Here is a 22,602-nt window from a genome sequence, read left to right on the forward strand (position 1 = left end):
AGAGAGAAATGAGTGCGTACATGCTGGTGTTCAGCTAGCTTTCCTTCTCTTACACTATCCAGATCCCAAACCAGGGAACTGTGCCTCCCATTCTCAGCCTGGGTCTTCTGGTGTCCGTTAAAGCAATCTGGACAATCCCTCATCCAGGTGCCCACAGGCCAAGCGATCCAGACAAGCCCTGGCTGAGACTCCTTTTCCTAGGTTGTATCAAGTTGACAGTTAAACTGACCAGCACACATAACACCCCCACTTTACATGGATGAAGTGAGCCACAAGGGAGCTCGTCAGTTTGTCATACAGTGAGGGGAAGTTGCCGGACCTGAACCCAGGCCCTTTGACGACATCATGGCATTTTACCAATTGTTCTTTGGAGTGTCATAGGCTGGCACACTGAAGCCACTGGGGACAGTTCCTGGCACACAGTAACTACAGATCTCCCAGGGTCAGGTTTCTGTCTCCCTTGCCCTTGGTGGTGACCGGCAGAAGCAAGAGGCACCAGCTGGATTGGATGACTCGGCACACACCTTCCCCCAGGATCATGAGCTCATGGTCCATGAAGCTCCGGATTGGCATGTTTGGAGGAGGGGACTGGGAGGAGGGAGCAGGCCATCCCCTTGGACTTTCCCCTTTCTGTCTGCTGTGAGGTGGCTGCTGTTAATGATCAACAGACCAAAGGGTGCCCTGGGTGCCTCAGGGAGTTGGCTCTGAGCCCTTCTTCCCCCCGGGGTCTCCCACCCCTGCACGTAGCCAAGCATTTAATCATGTCTGGCTGGTCTGACTGGAATGCTACCTGAGTTCAGGGGGTGAAGTGGCAAGGAGGTCAGCAGGGCTCCTGCTGCCCTGTGGCTGCCTTGTGGACGGTCCTGCCAAGGCCTGCAGGTTTAGAGAACTGGGAACAGGCCAAATACCTTGGCTTGTTCTTGAAGTCAGGGCAGTTCTGGGAGCTCCACTCTTCGATGGGCAATGCTTGGGTTACCCAGAAACCTGGCTTTAGGGCCTGCAATGCTCTTTGCAGGGGTTCCAAATGGGCACATCTGAGCACCTATTTGAGAAGTTATGCTCTGGCTGCTGGTCAGGGGACGAGGGCATCTCTTCCTTGTGGAGGTTGTTTGGACTTGTTGTGAAATGTTGGCAAAGCCTTGGTCTCAAGGTACAGGGTTGTGAATGACGGCCATACCCGTGCTATCAGCTTCTAGAGCAACAAAGGTAAATATTGGCAATCGCCAAACCCAGGGCCGTTTTCTCTCCACCTGGAGCTGGGTCTTTTCCTGACTTCCAGTCATACTTCAGGAGGCAAGAGCATGACCGCAGCAGGAAGGTTTCCTTGCTCCTGTCCCCAGAACTGTAAAGGGGAGAGGAACATCTTCAGGAGTCAAAGGGACCTGGCTTCAGTTCAGCCTCACGGTCAGCCTGTGACCTTAAGCTGCAAGGTTAGAAAACAACTTTAGGGCCCAGTTTGCTGCATTGGCAAAACAGGACGATCACAATGATAATGATATTAAGCAAACCTGTTTCAGTGGACGCCCCAAACTGTATAATCATACAGTGAGACCCCATGTAGGTGTATAAAAGGGTAACGCACACACAGGCGAATCACACAAAGTTGAGGAAGGAAATCACACACAACTGAGCACACATCAGGGCTGAGGATATAGCTCAGTTGCTACAGTGCTTGCCTAGCATGCATGAAGCCCTGGGTTTGAGTCCCAGCCCTACAGAAACCAGGCAGACATGGTGGGACGCACTTGTAATCCCTTCCTTGGATATGGAACAAGTTGGAGGTTAGCATGGGCTGCAAGAGACCCCCATGGTAAAAAGGAGAAAAAAGGGCATACGGTAGGAGTTCATTTCTATGAAGTTCAAAACTGTCCTATGATGATACAGTGAAATGATACAGTGTGGTCTGCCTATGTGAGTTCTTTATTGTATTTACGTTTTACTTCAGAACAAAAAAGAGGCTGGAGCGATGGCTCTGAGGTGAAGAACACTTGTCGCTCTTGCAGAGGACCTGGGTTTGATGCCCAGAACCATCACGGTGGCTCACAACCATCTGTAACCTCAGTTCTGGGGGATCCAATAGATACATACATGGTGCATACATGCATGTAGGCAAAACTTTCCCACACATAAAGTCAAATAAGTCTTAAAAAAAAAGCTACACTTCAGAACAAAAACCCTGCAAGTTTGGTGTGAGTGTTAAATGGTATATACAAAGAAATAAACAAATTCAGTCCCCGACTATAGAAAACTAATACATTGTGGCTATTTTTGTAACAGAAACAACCACAAAATATCGGTAACGCTGTGGTCCCCTTCCATTGGAGGAAGGAATGGGTTCAGAATTGGAGAATGACCTGGCTTTGGAGGGGGTCTGAATCCCTCCTGCCCCTCAGGTGTTGCTTTTATATGGGAGCAAGTGAGCTGATTAATTAGTAAATGCAATCATGCATAGATAAGATGAATTTTTGCTACTTGGTATCTCTCATGATTCATAGGGGCAATAGGAGGCCAAGCTAGGGATGGAGAGGAGAGCTTTCATTCTTGGGTGAGCCAGGATTAAGGAGCTACTGTCCTAGGGGTCATCCATATGGGCTGCTTGCCTGCAGGGTTTGACCAGTCTTTTCCTAGGGCAGGTGAGGCTGGGGGGGCTTTAGGAATCCACCTGGCATAGGTGGGACTTGGACCTGTCTCCCCTGGCCTCAGGTTTAAAGGTACATGGAATTTCACCCTCCTCTCCCCACCAGTTGCCTTCTGAGATTATTAAATCCCATCACCACTTCTATCCTCGGCAGCTGGATCCTGAGACGGATACCTAGCAGCTGGATCCTCAGACGGATACCTAGCTTAGGGGCTAGACCAGCCACTGCAAGGCTCAGGGATGGGCTCTTACGGGCTGACCCCTTCTGTGTAGGGTGTCACAAGACTCAACCTCAGTGCTTAGGAAGGGTTCAGGGCCTGGGGACAGACTGCAAAGAACAGAAGGTATCCCTGCCTGGAGTTGTGCTAGCAAGTGGCTCCTTAAATCCTGTACCTTGGCCATCCCACTTGTCTTTCTCCACAGTGCCAGGCAGTCCTGGATTTGTGACCCTGCTGATGGCCTTGGGCAAGTGACTTCCTCTCTCTAAGACAGGAAGCATGTTCACCTTGGCCACCGGACAGGACTGTAGTGAAGGGCACGTAGGATGGGGGAAGGCACTCTGGGAAGGAAAAAGTCCTGCACGGAGGGGAATGTGAAGTGTAGGTTCATGCAGTCCTTAGAGGACAGTGCCTTCCTGCAGGGGTGCCTGAGTTCAGAACCTGGCTCATCCACTGGGCTTCCTGCACCGAACTCACAGGTGGTATATGTACTCTGGGTGATTCTTTAGAATTTACATATTTAAAGTAACAGCAGCTAGCACCGTGGAGACGTCCTATGGAGGTCCAGCACCTGCTTGGCCTTTCCTCATGTGATTATGTTTGATAGCATCTTTGAATACTGCTATCATTTGCCCCATTTACAGAGGGGGAAGGTCAGACTCAAGGAGATCACTATTCCCAACTACACACGTGTATGCCGCCAGTCTGTCAACACCCAGGCTCTCAGTCCCCACATGGTAGAGGAGACAGATGTCAAATGGCAGCACCCTTCCCTAGGGACCCACAGTGATGGAGTCTCCTCTCTCGATGCATCCTCTCCTGATCCCTCCATCCCATCTCATTACTCGCTGTAGCTCAGGAGGCTGTGTCGTGAGCAGACCAGTAGGGCTGGCCTTGATTTCAGCTTCTTTGGCCAAAGGGGACACTGAGGTGCGATATGGCGATGGCTGTTGTATCAGGAGCAGTGGTTCACAGAAAGCTAAACTGTAAATGTTAACTCGATTTGTGAAATAATCAGGCCAGCTTGAAGATAAGCAATTATATTTTTACTTATTATAAGGGGAAACTCACGCCACAAGAATGGGAAGTCCAAGCTCCGCTGTGTCCTGCAGGAATCACCCAGAGCGCAAGCACCTGGTCCGTCCCAGTTTTTCTTCCTGGGCTCCGGGTAGCCACGCCTTAATTAGGTTCCACTTCTTAGAGGTGATTGGTTGACAAAGCTTCTCCATCACTAAACCTATATCTCAGCTGAGCTGTGCGTGGCTGGCGGTGTGTCTGCGCGCGCCATATTTTATTTCTCGGAGGGTGTCATCTTGCCTGAGGAATGGTCTGGAAGCTTGGGGCAGAGCGGGAGCTTTGTCACACTCGGGATTCCTCTCATTTGCCAATAGTTTCAAGGCTCTCTGAAACTCGGGGCCTTCCCTGAAGGATCTAATGCCCTCTCTTCTGATGCCCTTCTGGAAGATACGGTTCATAATTTTTAAACAGTATTCCCAAAGTCCTCCTCCACCGAAAGAAGTTGCTCTTGCTAGTGTAGGGGTGAGAGGGGGAGAAAGGTCAGGTTCTTAGAGCTCCCTCCAACAACACCCCTCAAAGAGGGACAAAGAAGGGGTTCCCGTGGGGTCAGCGCAGCAACCACAGCCACCACTCAGGTCTCCCCCATACCCGACCCCCATGGCTGCTGGCTAGGACAGGCATGACAGGGCTTGGGAACTGATGAAAGAAGTTCTATTTCCTCAAGCCACTTTCTTCCTTTTCTCTTGACTTTCCTCAGTCCAGGTGAGGTGCCCTTGGAGGCATGGGGACAGCTGAACCACTGGTCGGTCAGACTTATGGACTCAGGTAAAGGAGAACTATTTTTGGTATGTGTATGGCCTTGGACCTTCTCTCTCCTCCTGCAGCATCTTCCAGTGGGGGCTGAGAGATGAAGCTGCCTCTGGTCATACAGAGGATGATACCTATGATAGAAACGACGCACGACGCACATCAGACTCATAGGGGCCTCCTGCAGAGAGTGGCCTATGTTTTAGGAAGGTTTATACTATTTTGGTCCCCACGAGAAGGAGCCAGGGAGCTGAGTTTTCTTTTTGTTTGCATGAGCAAAGTATCCCCCGGAATGTTGGAGACCCACCTGCATAGAAAGGCGAATCTGGGGGTTACACAGTGGTCTACCTATGGAACCATGCACACTCTGGTTTGGGGCAGGCAGGAAACCAGGTTGGGTCCTGGATGGTTACTTCCTGGTAGCCGGATTTTAATTTGGGTCACCAGCTCCCAAATAACAACACAGAGACTTATGATTAATTATGAAAGCTCTGCCTTAGCTTAGGCTTGTCCCACTAGCTCTTACAACTTAAATTAGCCTGTATTTTTATTAATCTACATTCTACCACATGGCTTTTGCCTCTCTCCTATTTTATATATCCAACTCGTTCCACTTCTTGATGGCCTCTCTTATTTCCTCTCTCTCTTTTTCTGCCTGGAAGTCTATGCTTTCTGCTTAGCTATTGGTCATTCGGCTCTTTATCAAACCAATCATAGCAGCATATCTTCACACAGTGTACAAATATCCCACAACAACTTCCTACTTCCAGGCTGCCTTGCTCTTGTCTATAAAATACTAGGATTGAACCAGGGGGAAAAAGGTTTTTCAATGATTCCATGAATATCTTAGAAAGCAAAACACACAGATTTTCCTTTTTGGAAAAGCTGAATTTCCTTCGCCCGTGCTGAGGGGCAGGAAGCCAGCTGTGTGGGTGTGTTATAAAATCCCGACTAGAGTTATAGACGGAAGGGAGTTGGTGTGACCGGCTGATGTCGGTTGACTCACGAAGACTGTCAGAGATTCTAAAGTCAGCTGTGTGTGTGTTCTTTGAAGTGGTGGCTTGAATCACTTTTATGAACTGTATGTTGAACGAGACCATGAAAGTCATCCCCTTGGCATGTTGTGTTTTCCCAGACATGCTACTTCAGATTGAAACACTGAAGCACAGTGCCTCATTTTAGGTGCATTTGAACATCCTGTCTAGGAGCTGACTGGGTTCTCGGACTTATGAAATATAAGTTATCGAAGGCTAAAATTTCAGGGAGGTAGATTGTCGTTTGGTCTACAGGAGATCTTTTTCAAGCTGGCTGACAGAGGTAGCCTGTTGTTCCCCTTGTTAAACAACAGCTAGGTGCTATCCAGCACTCCAGAACAGGCAGGGAGGGGTTCTGTAGAGTGATTTCCTAACATCTGCCCAGAGCAGCCTCCCCTCTTCACTGTCATACAGGACTTCCTCGGTTTTTTAATACTATATTTATATTGTATTTCCATATTTAATACAAATTTTAATATGTATTGTGTATAACAAATACCTATATATAATGTACAGATATAAATACCTATATACAAAAAATATAAATAGCTATATATAATGTATATTCCTATATTTATATGCATTTACTACTACAGGATATGCACTGTTTAAATACAATAACCGTTTGAAAGTACGATGTTCCTTCATTCTGTGGAAACAAGGCGGGGAGCTTTGAGGGAGGCCGGTATCTAGGGTTCCTTTTATCACCCTGTCTCTCCTGCAGAGACAGCACTGAGCAGAACTTCAACAAACACAGGATGAATGATGTTTCTCCGTTAGCCAAGGCTTCAATAGGAACACATCCTTTGCAGGAATGTGGCCCTTTAAATGTCTAGCCGTGGACGTTTGAGGAAGCCTCCGTGAAGGCAAGTTCATGAGTCGTGTAGCGTGCACGAGGAATGGGGTACGCGGCCTCTCGCGGGCTCTGTGTCCTTGAGTGAGTCACACAAACTCTCTGGGTCTCAATGGCTTCATTTGTAAGAGGAGTTTTGGATTGAGTTATCTTCCTGCCCTTTCCAGTCGGACTACTTTATGATTCAAGCACTCTGTATTTGCGCTCACTCCTCTGTTCTCAAGCGGTTTGTTCAACTCTCTTTTATTAGGGGTTCTAGGCCTTTTAAAACAGAAAAACAAAACAAAACAAAAAAAACCCAAGTAGCCTTGGGAAGCAAGCAGTAAAAACAAGCGCAAACAAATTGCTGTATTCTTTATAACAAAGTAAACAGACTACGGCTAGACCTAGGAAAGTGGGTATTTTTTGTTTGCTTGGTTTGAGACAGAGTCTCTCTCAGAGCCCTGGCTGTCCTAGAACTCACTCTGTAGACCAGGCTGGCTTCAAACTCACAGAGATCCACCTGCCTCTGCCTCTTGAGTGCTTTAATTAAAGGTCTATACCATCACACCTGGAGAAAAAAAAATGACTATTTAAAAAACAGCAGTAATATATATTTTACAACCCAGGGATAAATTAACACTTAAGGATTTTTCTTTCCTGAGACAAATATAGCCCAGGGTAGCCTTGGATTTTCTATGTATCCCAGGCTAGCCTCGAACTTCTTATCCTGCTGCCTCAACCTCCTAAGTGTTGGGATTACAGGTGTGTGCTGCCACACTTGCTTTGCGCTGTGCTGGGGGAGTGAGCTAGCCCTTTGAGAATATCAGGCAAGCAGTCTAGCAAGTGAGCTTCATCCGCAGCCCAACAAATTGTTAAAATGATAGCCACCTAGCAGAACACTCAGCCACAACAGAAGTAGTATTCTTAAACCTCACAGCTCACGGAGATTGCTTCCAGGGCCTGATTGTGGGTAGCAAAATCTGAAGATGCTCACATAGCTGGCAACATAGACGGTCATTCTGTGTATGTGTGTGTGTGTGTGTGTTACAGGGGACTGAGCCCTGAACCCGTGTGTGCTAGGCAAGTACTTGGCCACTGGCTGACCTCTAGTTCCAGCCTTCTTCATATTTTAAATATTCTCTGCATGACTTCTAATTCCAAATACAACACACATGCTAAGTAAATAGTTGTTACACTCTGTTGTTTTGGGAGTCATGGCAAAAAGATTCTGTTCATGTTCAGTATAGAGGCAATTAAAATTATTTTCCACACACAGCTATTTGAATCTGAGAATTCAGAACTCAAGAATATGGACGACCTACTATATATATATATTTTTTTTTCATTTGAAATATACTTTAGAAATGGAGTCTCTTCACTCTTTTCTTTTCTTCTAGGAGCTCTAGGAGATGTGAACCTGAATGAAGCTGTCGTATTTTCCGTGAGAGATTTCAAGTAGTGACAACATTCAGACCACTGTCCTTACGGGATTGTTCTGTGCAGCCGGCACATACCGATGTCCAGAGAAAACTCTTTCTTGTTGTCAAATACCCCCTTTATGCATTCTTCAGGAAGAGGTGTTCCTGTTTATATTCTAAAGTGTTACTCGAATGCCATCTAGAATAGCAACGAAGGCCAAATCACTTCTTTGATGAATGGGTTGGCACATATTCCTGTTGGGTTCAATTTAGTGAGGTAGACTCTGTGTGGTTTAAAACGCACACGAAGCTGGGCATGGTGGTATATGTCCGTAGTCCTGGTACTTGGAAATCTGCGGCAGGAGGATTGACATGGGTTTGAGGCCAACCTGGACTGTATCATGAGTGCTATGCCAGACAGAGCTACAAAATAAGACTCTGTCTTCAAAAACAAACAAACAAAAAAAAACTAGACAAAACAAACAAGACAAAAGAAGTATGATGGTGAATCCTCACTGTCAACTGGGTTTATCTACAAGGATGTTTCCAGAAAGGATTGATGGAGAAGCACCAGCAGCCTGGGCCCTGATGGAGAAGCACCAGCAGCCTGGGCCCTGATGGAGAAGCACCAGCAGCCTGGGCCCTGATGGAGAAGCACCAGCAGCCTGGGCCCTGATGGAGAAGCACCAGCAGCCTGGGCCCTGATGGAGAAGCACCAGCAGCCTGGACCCTGATGGAGAAGCACCAGCAGCCTGGGCCCTGATGGAGAAGCACCAGCAGCCTGGGCCCTGATGGAGAAGCACCAGCAGCCTGGACCCTGATGGAGAAGCACCAGCAGCCTGGAAACTCAGTGCTTTTTGATGCACATCTGGAAGAGGAGTCAGTTTAGCTGATCTTGGCAGGGGGTTCTCCAGGGGAGCAGTCTCAGGGGGCAGTTACCCTGAAGGAGAAAGCCGTGGTTGATACTTTCCACACACAGTATCCCTACTCTGAACAGCGGAAGACCTTGCTATTCCCTTGGGTCTGAGGCAGTGGTGTCCTTGACATGCCAGTGCTCATGTTCTGAACACTCGTTCATACATACAAGGGTACCTTTGCTCCCAATGGAGTCCATTAATTAACCAGACAACATAGTGTCCCTTGAATAACAGAATTTATGATTCAAAAAAGACTGACTATGGGAGGTAACAGGAGGATAGCTTGGCTCTGGCTTTCATTCCCCGCACTTCCTCAAAAGCTTTCACTTTCTGTGGCTCTTGAAGGTATCCAAGTCACAAAAGGCTCACCATGTGACATCCGCCATGTGAGCCAAGTCACCTCCATTTCTTTTGAGACCTGTGCTTTCTAGGGTGCCCTTGTCCCCACAACTCCCTGATTCCCAGGAACTCCTGAACTTTTTCCTCAGATGATAAAGAAAACTTCTAGACTCTTAACTTTAGCAAAATAAAAGTAAGTATCCAAGAGGGCTATGTGCTTTTAAAACGAGGCAATAGAGCTGGGTGTGGAGGTACAAGCCTGTGAGCCCAGGAGCTGGGAGTGGGAGGAACAGGAGAATAAGCTCATTCTCAACCATATCTGAAGTTTAAGGTCAACCCAGACCATGTGAGAATCCTGCCTCAAAAAATATCAGTCAACCAATCGAGTAGCAAATTGAAAAAAATAAAAAAGAGAGGGGTGGAAAGATGGCTCAGTGGTTAAGAGCATTGGCTGCTCTTCCAGAGGATCAGGGTTCAAGCCCCAGCCCCCACTTGGTGGCTGGCTTACAACCATCTGTAACTCCAGTCCCAGAGTATCCAGCACTCTCTTCTGGCCTCTCTGGGCACCTGACATGCATGATATGCACAGATACATGCAGGCCAAACACCCACACACATAAAATAAATTAATTTAAAAAGAAAGATAACAATAATAAAGCAAAAATGAAAAACTAAAATAAAAAGATCAAAAAAGAGGCACCAGGGAAAAGCCCATTGGTTCATGCATTTGCCACAGGTGCGTCTGCTGAAGGGGTTTAGTCTATAGCCTCTGTGTACGGTCCCTGCTAGGTTCTTATGCTTGCTGTGTTTGTGGAGCACACCATAGACTGTCTAACCCGGAAGTACCACCTGAAGCATGATCCTGATAGCTGAGATTTATTAAGGGCTAAAACATGCCTGGTAACATTATCTTTGCAGTATTCCCTGCCTTGCAGATAAGAAAAAAAGACACAGAGAGATTAACCAATATATCCAAGACCACATGAGGGCCCAGATACAGTTCGAATGCAAATATACCTGTCTCCAAAAGCAAGGCTCATTGTTGCAACCTTTGTATCGTGAGGTTCTAAGATAGAAATCTCTGACCTAGTGTGATACATACCTGCAGTGTTTGTGTGTGTCCTGTGTCTCTCCTCTAGAATATTTGCTACCCAAGAACTGAGTTTTGATCCATTTAGTCCCTACTAACATGCAGACAGTACCCCAAGAAGAGCTTGGCCCGTGACTAGCACTCAGTAAATAGCTTTGGATGTGTATGTTGGCCAGAGGAGCCTTTAGTTGCTGAGCGTGGGCCTCTGAGTAAGTGTGTCAGACTGCTGGGGGCCAAGATTGGACATTTTGTGTTTGTGAGCAGGATGAAAGGGTCAGGTGTCAGCCCAGTGTGCTCTACACTTTTCTGCTCCAAGTCTGATCCTTCCTTTTCTCTAAGTCTTTCCTCCTCCACCCTACAGAGCGTGAGATGAGACAGAAGGAGAAGAGGAGAAGAAGAAGAAGAAGAAGAAGAAGAAGGAGAAGGAGAAGGAGAAGGAGAAGGAGAAGGAGGAGAGGGAGAAGAAGAAAGAAGAGGAGGAGGAGGAAGAGAAAGAGGAGGAGGAAGAGAAAGAGGAGGAGGAAGAGGAAGAGGAAGAAGAAGAAGAAGAAGAAGAAGAAGAAGAAGAAGAAGAAGAAGAAGAAGAAGAAGAAGAAGAAGAAGAAGAAGAAGAAGAAAGCACGGTTTACAAAGCTAGCTGGTCTAGGAAATCACCCGCTCAACCATGTGATGGCTGTGGAAGGTGTTTGTGCCTAGGGCAGTGGCCAGTGGTTAGTGGGCAGTGTTGTCCGGTTGATTCCTGAATGGAGCAGAAGCAGTGGAAGCCCGTGGGGGAGGGGCTTGATGATACAATGACCGTGGGTGAGATCTTCCTTCCGGCGTCTACTTGCTTTAGGTGTTTAGAGGAAGACCTTGTGATAAGGACTAGGGTGTGAATTTATTTGAGAGTTGATTCCAGGAAGCATCAGTAGGTTTGGAGGGGCTGAGTTAGAGAAGAGAAGGTGATCAATAAAGAATGCCTTATCCCGGAAGCCGTTGCCAGGGTGGCCCTGGGCGTTGATGCTGCTGGGAAGATCTGGAAACTGGTGAAGGATGTGTGCCTTAGACATACAACATGTCAGGGGAGAGGGAACTGCGGTACTGATGCTCCACCTCCCTCGGTCACAGGTTGAACAGGCTGCTTGGCACTTTCAACCCCTGAGAGGGTGGTGGGAGCCCATGGACAGACATGGGGACTGGCAATTGGGATTGGACAGATGTATGCCAAAATGGTGAGAATGAAGGGGTTGGGGTGTGGTTGTTTGACTGCATCTGTGCCCCCCTGGGTCAACACGGAATGGCCATTACCGTTGGAGTCCAGGGCTTTTGTGGTGGCGCCATCCCTGCCCTGTGTCAGTTAGTTTTTGCTTTGTAATAGAAGATCTCCCCAAATTTGGAATTAAAATAACCGTTTCTTTAGCTTTCCGTTTATTGGGTAGACAATCTGAGCTGGGATAAGCTGGATAGTGCTGGGCTCACCTGGGCTTGTTTGTGTTTCTGTGCTCATCGGGCCAGTGATGGGAGGAGGCAAATTTAAGAAGGCCTCAGCGGTATGACTGTCTCCACTCACAGGATCTCTCAGGCCAGCTGGAACTCGCTGGGTGGTAGCAGCTATCCAAGAGAGAGTGGGCAGGTAGGTAAGGGCTCTGGAGTGCTGGCCTTGGAACCGGCCACCTCCTCCATCAACTCCTACTGACCAAAGTCACAAGGCAAGCCCAGAGTCATGGGGTGCCGAAGGAGCTTTCTTCCTGATGGGAGCAACTGCAAAGTCGTGTTCAGGAGGGCAAGTTCAGAAAGAGGAACACGTGGCTATTTTTGCAAATAATCTACCATGGCCCATGCCCTTCGGCATCTTCTGATCACGGGTGGACAATCAAAACCAGTGTATGTTCTGCTCTTTTAGACACAGCAGGGGTTGGGAACTTTCTGGCTCAAGTACGGGATAGTATCTGTCCTGTGTTATCTTCTTCATGACTTCTTTTTAGATCTTATTTCTCTTGGCTGCTGTCTCAAAGCAGCCATTTCTAAGGGGTAGCATGCCATGTGTCTGCTTGCTGAGGCAGGGCCATGTGGGCTGAGAGCAGAAAAGAGTTGGGCTGAGTCCTTAGGTTGTTGGTGACTGAATTTGTTGTTGTTTCGACTGAACCTGGGCCCCTCCAGCATGCTAGGCACTCCATTAGGGCACTTGATCCCCAGCTTCCTTATCTTCAACGTTAAAGAAAACGCCTCCTTCCAAGCCAGGAAGTATTTTTGGATTATCTCTACCTGGGAAATCAAGTGTGAACTCAGCAGGCAGAATGCAAATGTTTAGGGGTCAAAGGTGATCTGCCTGAGGGGTTCCCACCTGTGGTGCTCTGGCAAAGCCTGGGAACCCAAAGAGACCTTCTTCCCGGTTCTGGGTCCCATTTTCTGGAAATCTTCAAATAGTCATTCGTAGGCATCGTGAGCATTGTGTGGAAGCTCTTCCCCAGCCAGGCTCTCTTACCTTTGCTGCTCCTGTGGTCCACATTTCACATACGGAGAAAGTGAGGCTCCCAGAGAATTTGCCCAAAGTGGTGAAGGTGATAGGGGCCATAAACCCAACTCACTTACTCATCCTCAGCCCTCCTTGTTAATCTTCTATTGGCCCAAGCAGTGCCCTGAAAGGAACAGATTTGAGGTCTGGCGGTTGTCATTTTTTGGTGTTACACACCTTGTCCAGCCATGGCTTTGCAAGGACTCAGCCTCAGTTCCCCCTGCCAACCCCCCTCACATCCTCAGCACCCCTGCCTCACATCCTCAGCACGTGAAACCTTCCCACCCCTCCAGCCTACACAGCATCTACTGTAACCAGTGTGTGGGCATCCCCGCCTCCCCCACCATGCAAACACTGTGGGAAATTTGGGCAGCCACAGGGCTAACAGGTCCATCTCTCTCTCTGCTGTCTGTTTCCAGGAAAGCATCGTGGGAGCCGGGAGAGTAATCAATCCCACAGCGAGCATCTGCCTCCGGAGTGGCAGAAAGCACACGGAAAGGGTAGTGCTCCTCCATCTTTCAGACTGACGCAGAGAACACCTTATGTCTTTCCACCTTTACTGCAGCTGCACCCAGAGACTTCCGACCCTTCTCGAGCTGGGTCAGTCCCCTCAGCAGGCAGCGGGGCTGTTTGCTGAAATTCAACTCTCATTATCTGAATGGCTTGCCAGGCATCTCCCATATGCCCTGAGACACCAGGCTCTGCTGTGGTTTCACAGGCAGACTCTTGGGTAATTTTTCCTCTTGCTTGTCACTGCTATGCTGCACTCTCCTTGAAGCTCCTGGAATAACACCAGCAACCATATTGTGTGGCAGGAGTGGGGCGCAGATGAGGTGGAGGCAAGGGAAATGCCTCACATTCCAGTCTTGTATAGGCAGGGCTTGCACAAGACTGTGCCTGGTCCTCTGTGAGCCCCGCTGTCCCCAGGCCCCACTGCCATTCACTGAGAATCCTGGCAGCAGCCCCACTTTAGAGGTGGCTCAAACCTGAAGCCCAGGGTGGGTAGGGGATTTGCCCAAGGTGGTACAGCTAGTGCCAGCATTGGGCTAGAGGACACAGACTTCATCCATTTAGTTTTACAAGAGCTTTGAGAAGTAATTTGCTCTTTATTGTATTGGCTCATGAGCGCTGCTTGCTAAATGTCCGGGTAATGTTGTGAGTCAGCCATTACTAAGTGTGAACTCACACAAGTGTGAAATCATACAATTAGTTAAATCAGTTATACTAAAAACAAATGTTACAAATCCCCCAAGCTCATCTCTTCCTGACTCTTTCTCCCTGTCCAAGGAAAAACAAAACAGTTGTTACTTTGGATTTAAAAAAAAAAAAACAACCCTTTTTCTGTAGGGTGGGAAGAGACTGACTTCTCCCCTCCTTAGCCGGAAGCCACTTCTTCCGGCCATTCTCCAGGGCAGATCACAGTAGGAAACAGCCACCCAGGCCTCGAGGAAGAAAAACACCCACTTCCCATGCTCCAATACAGGCTGTAGAAAGCTCTGTGCTTGAGCTCTGAGACCTCTATCTGGGTCCTAGCAGAAATAGGCTTCTCTAGTGGGATGGGGTGGGAAAGCATGTGTGTGTGTATGTGCGTGCGTGCGTGCGTGTGTGTGTGTGTGTGTGTGTGTGTGTGTGTGTGTGTGTGTGGGAGAGACAGAGAGAGAGAGAGAGAGAGAGAGAGAGAGAGAGAGAGAGAGACTGACAGACAGAATGGCCTCTGTGCCCCATACCCTTACCCAGAGGGTTTTCTTGAGTCACCCGTACGCTGAAGTTTTGATTGCAGCTGATCTAGAGATGCCAATGGCTTCGGGCACTGGTAGACCTGAGTTTACCTCTTGACTCTCTCTCTGCGTTCCATAAGGTGGATGCCCTTGGTCAGGGGCATCTAACTTCTCTGAGCCTCCAACTTTCCACCTATAGAATTGGAGAACGTCACTTTTGGACTCTGAAAGGGGGTGTGGTAGAAAAACCAACTAAGAGGAGGCAGGTAAAGCATCGTGTGAATGAGAACCAACGGCATTGTGTCCGAGTCCCTGTGCTAGCCCGGGAGGATCAGCACAGCCACGGGCAGGAGTCCTTTGTCCGGGGATTGATGCAGAGAGGCAGGTGGCTATGGATATGGGGTGCTGAGATAGCAGTGGATGGACAGGCTGGGGACAGAGGAGATGGGCCCTAACTTGTCTTCTTCAGGCGTTGGCCGAACAAATGTTTCCTGAGACCTATTTGTGCCTATGGCAGGTACAGTTATGAAGATTAAGATTCAGCCCCTTCCCTCTCAGGACCAACACTAAGACGAATGACAAGATTAAAAAAAAAATCTTCCAGATTTTCATGACTATTGGAAAAAATGAGACCCCAGAGTGAGTGAGCCCTTTCAGGACCTTCTCACAGGAGGGGCTTCCTGGGAGACCCCCAGTTCTTTGCTTTGTTTCAGCAAAGTGAGGAGAGGGGCAGGTCGCATGCAGTTGGCCTTATATACCATGAAGGTTGCTCTGTGTGTCCCCTCGTCCTCTTGAACATTGCTGCAAAGACTGTATCCCTCCACCACTGCTTAGGCCCAGGGCAAATACATAGCCATGCCTGTTTCCATGGGCCCTGAATCCAGGCCAGGGCCCTCCCCAGAGTGTCACCAACAATACCCACCAGGCATGCTGGGGACATGGAGAGGGTTGTAGTTCTTAAATCCTTTTCTTGGGTAGGGAGGCTTTTGGCACGTGCCTCGTTACTCTCCACCTTCTGCTCGGGGCTCCCTCTCAGCCCTCTCAGGAGAGTAAGGTTGACTTTCCTGACTGAAGGAAAAATTCCGAGAAGGGTCTAGCACTAGTGTGAGATTGACAAGGCAGAGAACAAGGTTCTCCTCAAACCTTTGCCATTGGAGGCTGGGCCCCAGTAGGCACTCGCGCCCTTTCTGGCCTGCTTCAAGGCTGACTTCCTTCCTGCGGTTCCCTAGCTTCTCTTGGAGTTGGAAGCGTTTCCAGCTGATGCGGCTACTGTGTGAACTGAAGAAGTCTAGTCCGCAGGCCGTGTTAGGGATGGTATTGTGCCAGTGTTTGGGGGACCCAGGCTCTTGGCAGGTTGTCATTGCACTTTTACCTAAAGGCACGGTGTCTCCCATGTGGAACCAACGGATGGTAGCAGTAAGACACCCGCATGACAGACAGTACAGTCCTCAGCTGTGTTCCATGGTATTGCAAAGGGTCCTGAGTTTCACCTTAGCCGGGGTAAAAAGAGCTGGTAAATGCCGGGCTCACTTCATAGAGTGAAGTCGTACGCAACATGACTTCCCTTATCCATCCTTCTCCCACCGTCATCTACATGGCCTGGTCATTTCTCAGTAGAAGTCAATAGAGAAACAGTCTGTACTGGGCCACGTCTAGTCCACAGCATGAAGTTCAGCTGTGGTATGGTAACAAGAACATTGCTTTTCATCATTAGTTTAAGTCTGTTGTTATTTATTTTATGTGTATGGGTGTGCTGCCTGCATGTTTGTTTGTGTATAGCTTGTGTGCCTGGTACCCCATGGAGGTTTGAAGAGGGTGCTGGATCCCCTAGAACTGGAGCTACAGATGATTGTGAACCATCACGTGGGCGCTGGGAACTGAACCCAGGCCCCTTGGAAGAACAGCCGGTGTTCTTTTTCTGCTTGTGTGTTGTTGCTGTTGCTGTTGTTGTTGTTTTGGTTTGTTTTTTTTTCTTTTTTCTTGTTTGTTTGAGATAGGGTTTCTCTGTAGCTTTAGAGCCTGTCCTGGAACTAGCTCTTGTAGATCAGGCTGGCTTGTTTGTGTTTTTTGAGACAGGGTTTCTCTGTGTAGCACTGGCTGTCTGTAGATCAGGTTGGCTTCGAACTCACAGAGCTCCACCTACTTGTCTCCCAAGTGCTAGGATTAGAGGTGTGTGCCACCGCCCCGTGTCAACCAATGCTCTTAATTGCTGAGCCATTTCTCCAGCCCTACTTAATGGTTTTCACCTTTAGAATGGTGGAGTGACAATGGGACACATTGTTTTGGAATATGCAATTTCATAACAGTGGGGGAAAGAGGATGATAGGCTGAACCACTCATGAATACTTAAAATGCCACCATAGGTGTGACATCTGTCACTTCTACTCGGGCTCCATTGATCAAAGCCTATCATATGGCAAATTTATTCTGAGACAAAGAGTCCAGTACTCTTCCAATGACAAGTAACAAACTCTAGGACTTGAAAAGTTTTTCTTTGTTTTTGAGCTCAACCTTGTCTTGCTATGTACTTGTTCTGTAGCTAAGGATGACCTTGAACTCCCGATCTTCCGCCAAGTGCTTGGGGTATAGAAGTGTTTGAGATGTTTGTTAGCTAACTCAGGGCTTGTGCCTGCTAGATATGCACTACCAACTGAGCGACACCCCTAGCCCAATCACGTGGAAGGTCTTTGAGAAAGTTCTGCTTTAGACAGTGAAGCTCAATCTCATGAATTTTTAAAAGGTATTTATTTGATTTTGAATCAGCATATATTAATTGTACACACTGGTGAGTGTTAATGCTCTCTCTATACATGCATACAACAAACACTTGTAATAGTCTGTCTCTTTAAGAGTTACACTTGTCGCATCCAATATTCCTTATTTACCTTCCCCTGCCACTCCCTCCACCCTCTATTCATGGCTATTCGACATTTAGATCCAGCCCCCACAGATGTCACATGTGAGAACATGCGGTACTTATCTTTCTGTGTCTGCTTAACTTCACTTAAAGCAACGTCCTCCAGTTTATCTGGTTCTGCTGTAAATGATGTGATTTCGCTATAGCTAACTAACACTCTGTGTGTGTGTGTGTGTGTGTGTGTGTGTGTGTATGCCACTATTACTTCATTCACCCATTGACGAGTCCCTAGGTTGATTCCATATCTTGTCTACTATGGCAGAGTCACAATGAACGTGAATCCACAGGTGCCCTTTCTGTTTGACCTCCTTTCCTTTGGACTCACACACAAAAGCAGGATAGCTGGATCATGTGGTAGCTGCATTTTTATTTTTTGAGGAACTCCATAACTGCTGACCAACTCACAGTCTTTCCGTAAGAGTTCTTCTATCCCCATATGCTTGCCAGTATTTGTTATTTTTGGTGTTTGTTTGTATATCAAACCCATTCTAGTTTGAGTGGAATGTTTTCTTGTTGAAGTTATGATTTGCACTCTGTTGGTGGCTGGTGATATTGGCCATTTTTTTTCATGTATTTGTTGGCTGTATGTATTTTTTGTTGAGAAGTGTATGTTCAGATCATTAGCCCAGCTTTGAAAGATTTATTTTAATTTTTTGGCTTTTTGAGTCAGGGTCTCTCTGTGTAGCCTTGGCTGTCCTGGAACTCATCATGTAGACAAGACTAGCCTTGGACTCACAGAGACCTGCCTGCTCTGCTTCCTAGGTGCTGGGATTAAAGGTGTATGCTACCTCACCTGGTCTTCCTTTTTGAATTATTTGCTTGTGCGTGTCTCTGTGTGGCTATGTACACGTGAGTGCGGGTGTCCTCACATGACACAGAGGACAGAAGCATCAGATCCCCTGGAGCTGGAGTTACAGGTGGTGGTGAGCCACCCAGCGTGACCTTCTGCGCATGCAGTGTGTGCTCTTAATTGCTGCACCGTCTCTCCAGCCTCCATTTGCCCATGTCTTAGATTGCATTGTTGCGGTTTTAAGTGTGTTGAGTTCCTTATGTACTCAGGATTTCCTCCAACAGATGCACAGCTGACACGCGTTTTCTCCGTTCTGTAGGTATCTCTCTTCACTCTGTTGATTCCTTTGTTGTGCGGAAACTTCTGGGTTTGATGTCATCCCATTTGTCAATTTTTTGTGTGTTTGTTTCCTGTGCTCTGGGGTCGTATCTTAAAACGCATTGCCTGCTCCAACATCTTGAAGCATTTCCCTTTTTTTTTTTTTCTTCCAAGTTTCTCCGGGTCTTATATTTAGGTTTCCAACCCATTTTGAGTTGAGTTTTGTACAAGCTAAGAGATAAGGGTCGAGCTTCCACCTTCCACATAGGACCAGCCCGTTTCCCCAGCACCATCATTCAGAGAGTGCTCTTTTCTAAAATGCTAGGATGTTTTTAGCATCGTCATGGAGAAGCAGCTGGTAGTAGATGTGTGAGTTTATTCCGGGGGCTTCTAGTCTGTTCCATCACTCTGTGTCATTCTTTTTTCTTTCTCCTAGTACCATGTTGTTTTGGTTACTGTTCCAGCCTTACCAATTCTTGTGCAACAGACCTCAGAAACCAGAAACCAGTTGGTGAACTTGGGATAGAATTACAAATAAACATAAGAATAGAAGTCTTGGTTTCTTTTGTTCGTGAGTGTATCCCAAGGGCTGCAAACATACCCTTCAACATACATTTGTTTCAGAAAGCTATAAATGGGTTTGAGAAGCCATTTGATCCTTCTTGCCTCAGGCGAGGAGCATGAACCGCCATCTCCCAAAGCCTCCTGAAGTGGTTGGTGATGGCCGCATACCACGGTCACCTCTCGTTCTCTGTTGGAGCCAGGCTGACAGCACCTTACCCTTGCATGGGATTTCTGGTTCTGGCCGTTGTTTCAGTCTAGATATGAGATGTTACAGTCCGTTAGAACAACTCAAATCTATGGTAGTCTGAGAGCAGCCCAGAAACACACACAAGCAGATGAGTTCCCAATCCAGGCAGTGCCCAGAAGCGGAGGGGGCAGGGTAGTTTGCTGCCTTCTGGTTCAGTCACAGGATTGGCTTTGGAAGCTCTGCTTTCCCTAGTACCCCTTTCAGGACTATTTTTGGGATATACACATATGTATATTTCCCCTTTTCATTTTCATAAAATTAAGTATCTTGGTGTCCGGATTGCTACTCTCCGGGCACCGGCTCTACATATTTAGAGTCTGTGTTCTTTTAGTCTTGACAAACATTTCCGCCTCTACATGTCTCTGACCTGGTCAGGTTTTAAATCTTGCTGCGTTGTACACTTAAAAAAAAATGCTACCTCACCCTTGACCTTCTCCAGGAAAGGGAAAGAACAGTGGTCGTCTGAGGGGAAAGAGCAGTTGTCTGTGGTCCTGTGAGGGGAAAGAGCAGCGGTCGGTGCTAGTGTGAGGACAAAGAGCGGCAGTCCTGTGAGGGGAAAGAGCAGTGGTCGGTGGTCGTGGTGAGGGGAAAGAGCACGCCCCTCCCCTCTGCTCACCGTTCAGTTTTTCCGGGAAGTTTGGAAATCTATTTTCTTAGGGATGTGGCTCAGATATTTTTATTTCATGGAACCCAACACCTCAGATTTCCAGATTTATTTTCAGTCTGGAACTGCTCCAGTGCAATGTGACAGTCTGGGTAGCATTCATCAGCCGCCCCCTCTCTCTGGGTCAGTACCAGGCTTATGCAATTAGAAGTCCGACTGGAGACAGTCAGGCAGTCGGACTCACCCAGGCCGCATCCTTCCTAGCCTTCTGTCTCTCTACAGAGGACCCACAATGCAAACCTCCTGGCCTAGACGCCTAAGCCAGAGCCTAGGACCCTAGAGGGCACTCCACGGACCTCCAGCCATTTATGCCCCCCATTCTGACAGAAGGAAGAGGGAAGCGAGAGAAGGGGGTCAGGAGTCTCTCCAGCATTGACAATTAGAGACTCGGCTTTGCTGAGGGTTGTTAAGATAGCCTTGGCCTCCCTTCTCCAGCTGGTAAGGATCAGTGACCTGGGAGTCCAGCCACCATTGGGGGAGGAGGAGCCGACAAGGGAGGATAAAGGAGAGGGGGAGGAGTTTGGGTGGCTCCCTCCTTCTGGCGTTCCGGCCAAGTGGCTGCGCTGGAGAAGGAGGGTTGATAACAGATAAGCGTCTGGTTTTCCTGTGGCCTTGTTTATACAAGCTTAGGTTCTTGTTGGCTGGTTCCTGAGGTGGGGGCGGAAGGCAGTGTGGGGTTCCTGGACGAGGTTTGCTTTCAGCTAGCCAAGGCCTTCAGGGCTTATAGGACCCACCTCCTTCGGCCCCCAAACACCCACCCAGAAGCTGGCTAGCTGGAGGCTTGAACCGAGAGGCCAGGATCTCCACCCATGGAGTTGGGGGAGGGGATCCTTAACCAAGGAAATGGCTGGCGTAAGCAATTGCCTCTTGCCTGGACTGTGGATCTGTAGGTCTCGGGGCAATTGAGAAAGGATTTCCAGCTGCAGTAGAGCCAGTGATAACATGTTTACTCTAGTCCAAGAATTCCAGGAGCTGCGAGCTGCGTTCCTTTGCCTTCCTGAAACAAGTTGGGTCTGCAGTGCACTATGTCTGAGGACCTGGAAGGTTGTGAAAAGCAAGTACCATATGCTGTGCTGGGGCTCAGCCTGGAGTCTAGCAGAACAGACTCTGACTGTCCCTTGTGGAGATTAAGAGCAATGATGTTATTATATGACTCATGACCAGGCAGGGTTTGGCAAGGTCCTAACCCTGGGAAAGATTGTTTAGCTGGACAGATAGGGAGAAAGACTTTGGGAATGTAAGGCAGGACTACTAAAGAGTCAGTCACCCCAGGGTCCAGTGAAAGCCTCCCAGGCAGAGGAAATAGTGCAAGAAATGAGGGACCCCAGAGGAAGAAGAGTGAGGTGCTGAGGTTATAAGAAGAGAGGAGAGCACAGGAAAGAGAGGTAGAAAGGGGACCTAGAGGAAGGAAGAGAGTGGTAGTAGCTGGAACAGAAAATGAGGGACCCCAGATGATGGACTGTTCTCTGACGGAAGTGGGGTGCACAGCCATCTTGGACTCTTCTCACGTGGGAACTCCTTGAGCAGGGGCTTGTCAACTTCACCTGGTGGTCCTTCCTGGCCAGGGCTGAGCGAATGGTGTGTGGACACTCATCTGTCTCAGCCCCATCTGTGACAGGTGTTTGGGTGAGGGCGATGCTGGTTTGTCTTTGTCTTGGAAGATCTACATCTCCTGAGTGGGAAGGGTGGGAGGCAAACCGGAGCCCAGAGAGGCAGGGCCTGCTTCTACAGAAACTCTGTATCTGCCCATGATCCCTGTCTTACCTTCTAGGGTGCAGTGAGAGGGCACTCCACCCTCACAGGTGACCACCTCAACTGCCCCATGTGCAAACTCATCCTCAGGACTGACTGCTTCCTTCCTTCCATCTTTCCCGCCTCCCTCTCTCCCTCCTTTCCACTGTATTCGATTATTGATCCTCACTTTATTGACTCTCTGACACCTGCACACACTAGGACCCTTCACTGGATTAGACATTAAGAATAACGGGTATAATGTCAAATCATTGGGGTTAGCCCCCCTCTCCAGCTCATTGGCCTGCGGCAAATCTCCCCATCTCGGTTTCTGCCCCTGTGAAGCAGATAACAGAGCCTACTGTACAGGCTCTTGGTGGATTCGGGGATTCTCTTAAAAGGCTTTGCTTCATAGTCAGTGGTCCATGGATAGTAGTTGTTGCTGTTTATGTGAACTGGTTGTTTACTCTGGGAAAATAATTTTTTTATTTTTTTAAGACAGAGTTTCCCTGTGTAGCCTTTGCTGTCCTGGAATTTGCTCTCTAGACCGGGCAGGTCTCAAGCTCACAGAGATCTCCCTGCCTCTGTCTTCCTAGTGCTCGAATTAAAGATTGTACCATTGCCCGGAAAGGGAAAAAGAACATTTTTTTTTTGGTTGAGAAAACAACATGACAAAATTAAAGATTCCTATCCAATAGCAACTCTTTTTATTCCGTACTCATTTCCAGCACTTACTGAGATTTTAAACTTAGGATCCAGAAGTCTAAAGAACTTTGTTTTCTTTGATCTGCTCCAGTAAATCTGCTATGAATAGACTCAGCAAAAGACTGTGAATGTGGGATCCAC

General features: G+C 48.0%; 1 long non-coding RNA gene across 1 annotated transcript; it reads left to right on the top strand.

Annotated features, from left to right (window-relative positions):
* Nucleotides 1-7,950: 7,950 nt before the first annotated feature.
* LOC142834758 (uncharacterized) lies at nucleotides 7,951-14,254 on the top strand. Its single transcript, XR_012907670.1, has 3 exons — nucleotides 7,951-9,416; nucleotides 10,675-11,925; nucleotides 13,227-14,254. It is a non-coding gene; the product is annotated as an uncharacterized LOC142834758 (long non-coding RNA).
* Nucleotides 14,255-22,602: the final 8,348 nt, after the last annotated feature.

The sequence above is a fragment of the Microtus pennsylvanicus genome, chromosome 14, assembly GCF_037038515.1.
Source record: "Microtus pennsylvanicus isolate mMicPen1 chromosome 14, mMicPen1.hap1, whole genome shotgun sequence".
In the NCBI taxonomy this organism is placed as follows: Eukaryota; Metazoa; Chordata; class Mammalia; order Rodentia; family Cricetidae; genus Microtus; species Microtus pennsylvanicus.